The sequence below is a fragment of the Triticum dicoccoides genome, chromosome 2B (genome assembly GCF_002162155.2).
Source record: "Triticum dicoccoides isolate Atlit2015 ecotype Zavitan chromosome 2B, WEW_v2.0, whole genome shotgun sequence".
Taxonomy (NCBI): domain Eukaryota; kingdom Viridiplantae; phylum Streptophyta; class Magnoliopsida; order Poales; family Poaceae; genus Triticum; species Triticum dicoccoides.
Window position 1 is genome coordinate 364,909,757 of NC_041383.1, and position 9,377 is coordinate 364,919,133.

Consider the following 9,377-nt stretch of genomic DNA (forward strand, 5'->3'; position numbering starts at 1 on the left):
GGGGTTTAACTGCAGCAAGCCATCTTTGACTTGGTGGCTATCCTGAACTACGCCTGCAAGTAACTCTTTGAGGTGGCGCACACGAGTCCACATATTCACCAACAAATACACCACTATGGATTCGCTCCCATCTCCCTACGAGAACACCATCCATAGCAGTCACACTTATCTTGCATATTTTAGAGTATCCACTTTCACTTGTCTATGAACTGTATAGGCAACCCAGAGGTCTTTACCCCGGACGCGGCTATCCGAATAGATTATGTTAACCCTGCAGGGGTGTACTTCTTCACACACGCTCTCACCACTTACCGCCATTTACACGACATGTACTCGGCAACCTTCAAGCGGAAGCCCAACGAGGGTGTCGGCCACGGCCTACCTAAACACTCAAGTCTCTAGTCCAGGTTTATCGCCTATTCAGGTTCCATCCGCAGGGAGTCTGGCCAAGGTTTCCACATACGACCCCAACGATGTGTGCAGGGTTCTCGAGTCACCAAACGGGCGCCCGATACACCATGCCACGTGCCTACCGCATCACAGTCCACCCCTCGGGTCAGCCTGTGCATGGCCTCTAGCATACTACAAACACCAGAAACTACTTGCAACTCCTGGACAGAGGACAAGGGTGGTTAAGAAGCCGAGAGGGTCTAGTGGTTTCGGGCCCAATGCGTGGTAGTTACTATTTCATGGATTACAAACACATAACTCGGTTCCTGCGGACGGCTTCAATGAGACAACCCACCATGTATTCCTACATGGCCTATCACCACTACCTTTACCAAATCGTGTTCACATAATTAGCTCACACACAGTAGGACATGTCCACAACATTCCAATTCATCCCCGATGAATCAGACCTGACACAACTCTAAGCAATAGCAGGCATGAAAAACAAGCATGAATGAGTAGGCACATCAGGGGTCAAACAACTCCTATTCACACTAGTTGGTTTCATCTATTTACTATGGCAATGACAGGTCATGCAGAGGAAAAGGGGTTCAGCTACCGCAGCATGTAACAGTTGTATCGTTGTTGTCCTAATGGACTAAAAGAGAGCAGAAGCGAGAGAGTGGGATTGTATCGGAATGAACAAGGGGTTTTTGCTTGCCTGGCACTTCTGAAGATAGTATAGTTCTTCATCAATGTCATCAAACTCATCGTCGAAACGCCGTCTGCAAAGAGGGGTCGACAAATATTGGCAAATAAGGGAGAACACAATCAATGCAATGCACAATATGATGCATGATCATGACATGTCAATATGCTGTGATTTGAGCCAATGCAACTAGCAACAGATTAAATTGAGTTAGTTTGAATCCAAGATTCAAATTCAATCTCCATATGTGGATATTCAAATGCCATTTATATGATTTGTGCTAATCATCAGCTATAAGTTGTTCTAACATGCATGAAATTGGTACAGATGGATAGATTGGATTTTTCTGATCATTTATCATATATAATTTATCTTATTTGGAGTTACAGATATTTTTCTATGAATTTTAGAAGTTTATGCAATTTTCTAGAATTTTCTGAATTATTTTAAAAACAGCAACTATTTACTGCATCAGCAAGTCAACGGGGCTAGTCCAGGTCAAATCTGACGTGTGGGGTCCACACGTCAGTGACACATGGACTAATCCCGGTCAAACCCAGCGCTAATTGTGGTTTGACCAGGGGTAGGGCCCATTGTTAGTGGATGTAGGGTGCTTAGCTGGCTGGGTTAGCGCCTAATGACGGAGCCACGACGGCTCGCTGGAGTTTGGCCGACGGCGACCATTCCGCGTGGCGGAGCTGCTACTGGGCGGCGCTATGGGCTGCGTTTAGTTTCAGGGAGACTACCAGGAGGGAGCCCGTGCTCTTCCACATCTGACGGAGTAGGAAGGAGCGGACGGGGTGCACTGTACTCGCCGGAGTCGAGCTCGAGGCGGCGGCCGGAGCTCGGCCGTGCACGAGCAGGGGGCTGCGATGCACTGGCGACCCAAAGGAGAGGCTGGCGGCATCGCTGGGCTACCCGGAGCACGACGGCCAGCAGCACAAGGCGAGGCGACCTCAACAGTGAGTGGAGCATCGACAATGGCGGACGGCGAGCTTCAGTGACGGCGGGAACAACTCTACAGCAAGCTACAGGCCATGGGGAGAGGGGGAAATAGTGAACAAGCTCACTGGGAGGTCGAAGCGCAGCTCAGAAAGCTCGGGGGCGTCCGAGGGGGAAGACGACGGTGACGAGGTCGATGCAGGGCTTCCCGGATCACTTGGCTCAGTGAGGAGGAAGAGTAGGTCGAGTCGGAGCTCTGGAATGCGTCAGGGAGGCGATGGAGAGGCTCTGGCGCGGCTACAGGGGTGGCGGCGACGGTGGAATTCAGCCGTTCGCGGGAGAGAGAAACAGAGGATGGGGAGGAGCACAGAGAGAGTGGAAGGGGTCCAGGGGGTGCATGGCGTCGCAGGAGAGATCCAGGCGATGGGGACGCAGGCAGGCAGGGTGGAGATGGCGCGTGCGCGGCGAGCACACGCCCTCCTACCTACTGGCTGGAGGTTGAACTCGGTGGGGCGGCTGGGCTGGGCCACAGCTGGGCCGACTAGGTGGGCTGTTATTTTGTTTTGATTTAGTCTGAAAACCAAACCATTTTAAAACTTTCTGTAAATTTTCATGTGAGCTGAGAGAGCTAGTCCAAGGTCACATGCAAACTTACAAAGTATTTGAACATTATTTCTTATATAGCAGAACTAATTCGAACCCAAATATATTATTGATTTAAATCAAGGCCCAGAATAAATTATTTCTGTGACTCCAAAAATATTGGTTTTAATTTTACCTCATGCCAATATTTTCACAGAATAGCAGGAACATTTTCTTGGAGTCATTTGATGAGATTTAAATGTTGATTATTTTTAGAGGTTTTCTGAGGCTTTTGAAAATTCCTCAATTCAAATTTCATTTGAATCTAAACATGATGCCCACATGGAAGCTAGCACAGGTCAGACCAGAATTAGGGATGTGACAGAGGGGGTCTGATCCTGATACATTATCGGATCTAATAGGAGGTTACTTATGCAAACCCACGGGGGATATCTAGAATCACTTTCGGCTATTATCTTCTCATGTCTTAAACCACTTCTATATAAAGTTACATAAAAAAGAATAAAAGCAGATGTGTGATATTTTGAATGGGCTTCAGTCTCAAGCGTTTGAAATAAACAAAAGGCTCTTGAGATTTCTGGAAAAGAATCATCAATGTTTAGTTGAGTGTGGGCTTCTTTTACCAAATGCTCTAGCTAGCGTGAATCCGACAGAAGCCTCAGACATATTGAGGGAGTGCTACTTCAATAACGTCGAAAGTATTGAGAATGCTTGTAGCTATAACATAATGTTAAATAAATTATGAAAATAGGTGCAGCAGGCTAGTTATGAATATTTTGTAGTAAGACTTGCGTCAGCATATGAAGGTTATCAGTTCTATTTGCCAGCATTCATGGACTTCCGTGGTAGAATCTACCGTTCAGGTGTATTGCATTTTCATGAACGTGATTTGTCAAAAAGTTTATTACTCTTTTCTGCCGGTCATCAAAACCACCTGTCGGAAAAAAAGAATCTCAGTCAACACTTAGCATGTGTTGTAGCCTTTAAGTATCAAAAGTTCTCGAACTTAGATGATGCCGTTAAATGGTATAATGAACACCAGACTGAAATGTTTACTTTGGATGAAAGTTTCATTCAATTTGATGCGCAAGCTAGTGATCCATTTTTTTCATATTCAATATCCTTTCTCAGGATGAAGGAGTGAGTAATTATCATCAGGATCCAGTGACCCAAGATGTGAGCGCGAGTGGATATCAAATTATGATTTATCTCTTGCTTAACTTAGAAATGGGTAGGAGAATGAATCTTCTTCCATCTTAAGACGGTAAAATCCAAGATGTGTACATGTGCTTGCGGGATGAGCTTAATAAATTCTTGGATACCAGATTGAATAATGTTAGTAGTAGTAATTAGAAGAAAAAACTCATAGATTCTATGTTAACTAGAAAGTTCGTCAAAGGATTGTTTATGCCATCTCCACAGGGGTCCCTCTAGTTCATCCTCAAATGGGTTGCCCTAATCTTTATCAAAGTTTTGGTATCTAGCTTATCCAGCTATAGTATAGTATACTCCTTCCTTGCTCGATAGATCTATTTGAATCCGCTTCAAATAAATGCGTAAAATAGAGTAATTTCTTCAAAAGCCAGTTTCTTTCGAGAAGGCAGGAGGCCCATAGAGAGTTACAATAGTGCCAGTTCTTGTACGGAAGGCCATAATTCCGGTAACCTCAACTGCTCTAAGAATAATCCGGGCTAGCCGGGCACATCACATCAAAGGTAGGTCATTTGTCAATAACATGGAAAATAGCTTAGTTGGTTTCGTAAGGGAGATATTTTCTCACATAAACCACTCCCATATTAGGTATTCTATCTCGTCTTAAAGTCCCCCCCCATTACCCATAACTTACCACCTGTATCTCCGGAACTCAAATCGCAAAATGACAATGCTTTCGATAGTTTGTACTAAATTACTTTGTACGAATGCACATCTCGGCCGTCGGGTAGCTGATCACCATTTCAAAGTCTATATTCGTAGTTCCAGAAATGGAATTGCTATTCTCAATTGAGACAAGACACTGATTTGTTTACAAAACGCTCTTCATTTTATACGATCTCCCAGTCGTCAAAAAGGCCGTTCGTTCTTTTTAAAGACCAATCATTTATTTATTTATGAGATAGCGAAAGAAATGGCGAGCTATTTAAGAAATGTGAATTCTCATTGTTTCGATGATTCTCAATGGTAGATCGGGGTGTTTTTGACCAATTCCTTTGCAAATAAAAAATTCCGTTCAAGAAAGTAGAAGATCAATTTTGGGTTGAACCAACAACCTGATTGTGTGGTTATTCTGAATGTAGATAGAAAGTCTTGGGCCATACTGGAAGCTGATCGATCACAAATACCTATTCCATCCTTAGTTGATTCTACGATGCCATGGGAATCCTATAAAAGAATCACTTATCCCATCCCAGCGAATGATCCTATACAGTTCGTATATCTATTTCGTCATACGATCATGAAAACAGTGATTCTTGAACAAAATGCGATTAGTAGAGAAGCGAAATCTCTCAGAGTCACTTTGAGTACGGGGAAGTCCGTACGAGGGATGAGATCCGCCTGCTACTCTACCTCTTCTTCTTCCCCAATAGACGAAGAAGAAATTAGGGCCAAGGCGCTATTGGAGATGCGCAAAAAATATCCATCTCGAGATGGCGCTGACGCTGAAGCTAATGCTCGCAAGGCAGTTTTGCAAGCAATTTCTAAAAATACTTTTTTTCATTGAGCTCATAACCTGGTTTGGGCCGATTGACTCTGAGAGCGATTGAGGGGTCGCGGGCTCACACCTTGCTTTTGCGCATAGGGTCGAAGAGACCCTAGAATTTAATGGAAAGAGCAGCGGCTCTCTGAAAGACCTCATTGATCTTAAATTGGATTTGCAAGACGCCTCTAAAAGAGAGGAGATTCTACTTCCATATTTTTCCTCAAAAAAAGAGGCAAAGTCCTAGCGCGATACAAAAAGAAATAATGGGAAAGGGTGGGGAATGATAGGTTCATAGATGTGGAGTAATCAGTTCTTCATTTGAAGAGTTAGTTGGCTGGCCTACCGGCCCGCAGATGTAGAGAGGTTGACCCCACCATCCTCTTGAAGTGTGAAATCAAAGAGATTCATGTTGATGGAAGAAAGGCTAATTTCGTCAGATCCGATCCGCCTATGCCAGTTCGAGTCTGCCGAGTCGCTATCATCTATTGCCCTAACTTTTTCTATTAGCTCATCTTGTCTGTAGTGATATTTTGGAGAAGGAGCAATTACCAGAGTGAGAAAGGTATAAAGAAGCAATGACGAAAGCTAGGGCTAGTTGTGGCTTTTTGTACTAATCTTGTTTGTTCGGTAGCTCACATCAGCAGCTTTAAAAGGAATAGAAATCGATGCTTTTTCCACCACACCAGGGGCAGGCGTTACGCTCAAGCAGGGGAAGTCAATTTGACTACTGCTCGAGAACCTCTTTGAACAAGAAGAAGTAGCATGGCTCCAGCGGGGCAGAGACAATTGGCTACGACATGGTGACCAAAATTCAATTTTTTCCACCACTTTGCAATTGCAAGAAAAAAGAGGAATCTCACCAAGTACTTGATGAGCGATACTGGAGATCAAATAGAAGGTAATGACTTAATTGATGCACATCTTTAGGGCTATTTCTCTCATCTAGTTAATACGCAATTCTCTTCGATAAGAAGGGTTCTCTTGTGTTCTAGGGTTGATTAAGCATCTGGTGGAACAGGGATACATTGTGTGAGGCCAAATTTCCTGACGAATTGATGAATATGGCTCAATATAGACTAGTAGTAACGACTTGTAGCGGTGCAGAGTGCTCACACGCCCATATGATTTTTAGCCATTAATTCTAGCCTGTCAGCGACTAGTAAGCATCCCAAAGATGACCCAGAAGACAAGAAGGCCAAGGCCAATGAGGTGGAGCACAAGGGCCTCGCTATGCTAGCAGCAAAGCCCGAGCAGAAGCACGACCGTGACAGCGATGAGCTGGCGAGAGACAATCGCCCATATTGCATCTTCCACAATGTCCGAACCCACAACACCAACGACTTCCTGGAGCTCAAAGCAATCCACGATGAGCGCTTGGGCCGCCGCCCGGAGCGTGGCGACCGAGGTTACGACCATGGAGGAGGCTGCGGCGGAGGCCGCTGGAACAGCTGTAACCCCCATAAGGAATGGCGCGACCAGCCTCGCGAGGATCGCTGGCATGACGAGCCTCGTGAGGGCCCCTGGCGTGACCAACCTCGTGAGACATGTCCTCAGGGTAACACCGGTCTTCCTCCGCTGCCGCCGCCAAGAAGGAACAACGACAACCATTGGGATGATGGGGCAGGGGGCTTCCAAGAGCCTCGTGCCCAGGCACCTGTCCCGTACCGTGTCTTCAAGCAATTCTCTCGTGAGGTGAACTCTGCCCCCCCCCCAAAGTTTGAGGCTGCATGGCCCCTTAGGTGGTCGTAATACACCAACACCTTCGAGTCAATGACCACCCCAGGTGCGTGGCCACTGCCGGCGCGCATGCTCTGCACGCCCACCATCAGCAATGTCGCAGTCACCAAGACCCTCATTAATGGTGGCGCGGGCCTCAACGTCCTCTCCGTGGAAACATTCGACATGCTCCAAGTGCCTTACGACCAACACATGCCCACCAAGCCCTTCCCAGGAGTGACTGATGGCTACACCACACCTCTAGGGCAGGTGTGCCTCGCCGTCACCTTCGGCAAGCGCGACAACTACCACACCGAGCTCATCGACTTTGATTTCGCCCATGTCGGCCTCCCATACAACACCAACCTTGGGTACCCCGCATTTACCAAGTTAATGGAAGCGACCCACCACGGCTACAATGTCCACAAGATGCCAGGGTGCAATGGCGTCATCATGGTCGCCTGCAATGAGAAAGATGCAGTCTACTCTCTTGAGCATGCCTACCATGCTGCTGTAGCCGAGAACTCCGATGACGAGGGTGGCGTCTTGCCTCCCGAGGCCACCACAATGAAGAAGAGGCAGCTCCTCCCCAAGGGCCATCATGAGACCAAGAAACTCGTCGGTGACTCCTCTTGCTCCGTGCCTACCATTGGGGCGCCCGTTCCTCCCGCATAGGAAGGCGCACCCGGCGCCTCCCATGGGTCGGGCTTGGGGGCTTCCTTCTGGAGGGCCTCTGACCTAACCAAGGTGACAAGGGAGGTTCTCGGGCGGCACTTGGAGGCATGCTTTGACGTGCACTGATAACCCACAAGTATATGGGATTGCAATAGTTTTGGGGGGTAGAGTATTCAACCCAAATTTATAGATTCGACACAAGGGGAGCCAAAGAATACTTGCAAGTATTAGTAGCTGAGTTGTCAATTCAGCCACACCTGGAGATTAATTATCTGTAGCGAACTGATTAGTAGCAAAGTAATATGATAGTTTTGATAATGATAATAGTAGCAACAATAACGGTAACAGTGATAGCAGTGATTTGGTAGCAGTAACGATAGAAGTAGCGGCAATAGTAACTTAGCAAGAACAATATAAGGTAAATTCATAGGCATTGGATCGATAATTCATTGGATGATATTCATCATGAGACAATCATAACCTAGGGCGATACGGCACTACCTCCAGTTCATAAATATAATGTAGGCATGTATTCCGTAAATAGTCATACGTGCTGATGGAACGAATTTGCATGACATCTTTTGTCCTACCCTCTCATGGGGTCCTATTGGAAACTACGGGATATTACGGCCTCCTTTTAATAGAGAACCAGAACAAAGCATTAGCACATGGTGAATACATGAACTCCTCAAACTACGGTCATTACCGGGAGTGGTCCCGACTATTGTCACTCCGGGGTTGCCGGATCCTAACACGTAGTAGGTGACTATAACTTGCAAGATCGGATCTAGAACATGGATATAATGGTGATAACATAAATGGTTCAGATCTGAAAATCTTGGCACCCGGGCCCAAAGTGATAAGCATTAAGCATGGCAAAGTCATAGCAACATCAATCTCGGAACATAATGGATACTAGGGATCAGGCCCTAACAAAACTAACTTGATTACATGATGAATGTCATTCAACTCCTCACTGACCAGCGAGCCTCTGAAGGAATTACTCACTCCTGGTGGGGAGCATCTTGGAATTGGCGATGGAGAAGGGTTGGTGATGACGAAGATCGAAGATACCCCTCTCCGGAGCCCCAAACGGACTCTAGATCTGGTCTCCCGATGAAGAACAGGAGACGGCGGCGGCTCCGTCTCGTGAAACGCGATAATTCTTTCTCCCTGATTTTTTCTGGAAATATGTGATTTTATAGCGTTGATTTCAGGGTCTTTAGGGCCACTAGGTGGGGTCAACCCACCTGGGCGCGCTTGGAGGGTGTGTGGCGCCCTGGTGGGTTGTGCCCACCCAGGTGACCCCCTCCAGTGGTTCTTGGCTCCATATATTTTCTTTTATTGTATAAAAATCCTTGCAAAGTTTCATTCCATTTTGAGAACTTCTATTTCTGCTCAAAAACAACACCATGGTAGTTCTGCTGAAAATAGCGTCAGTCTGGATTATTTTCATTCAATTCATGCAAATGAGAGTACAAAACAAGAGGAAAAGCATTAGGAAAAGTAGATACGACGCAGACGTATCAACTCCCCCATGCTTAAACATTTGCTTGTCCTCAAGCAATTCAGTTGATAAACTAAAAGTGAAAAAGAAAAAATTTACAAACTCTTTTGCTCTTGTTTCATAAATAAACTTAAATA

At 46.0% G+C, this 9,377-nt stretch overlaps 1 pseudogene; it reads left to right on the forward strand.

Annotated features, from left to right (window-relative positions):
* The first annotated feature begins 4,520 nt into the window (after positions 1 to 4,520).
* Positions 4,521 to 5,586, forward strand: LOC119367713 (annotated as a pseudogene).
* The last annotated feature ends 3,791 nt before the right edge of the window (positions 5,587 to 9,377 follow it).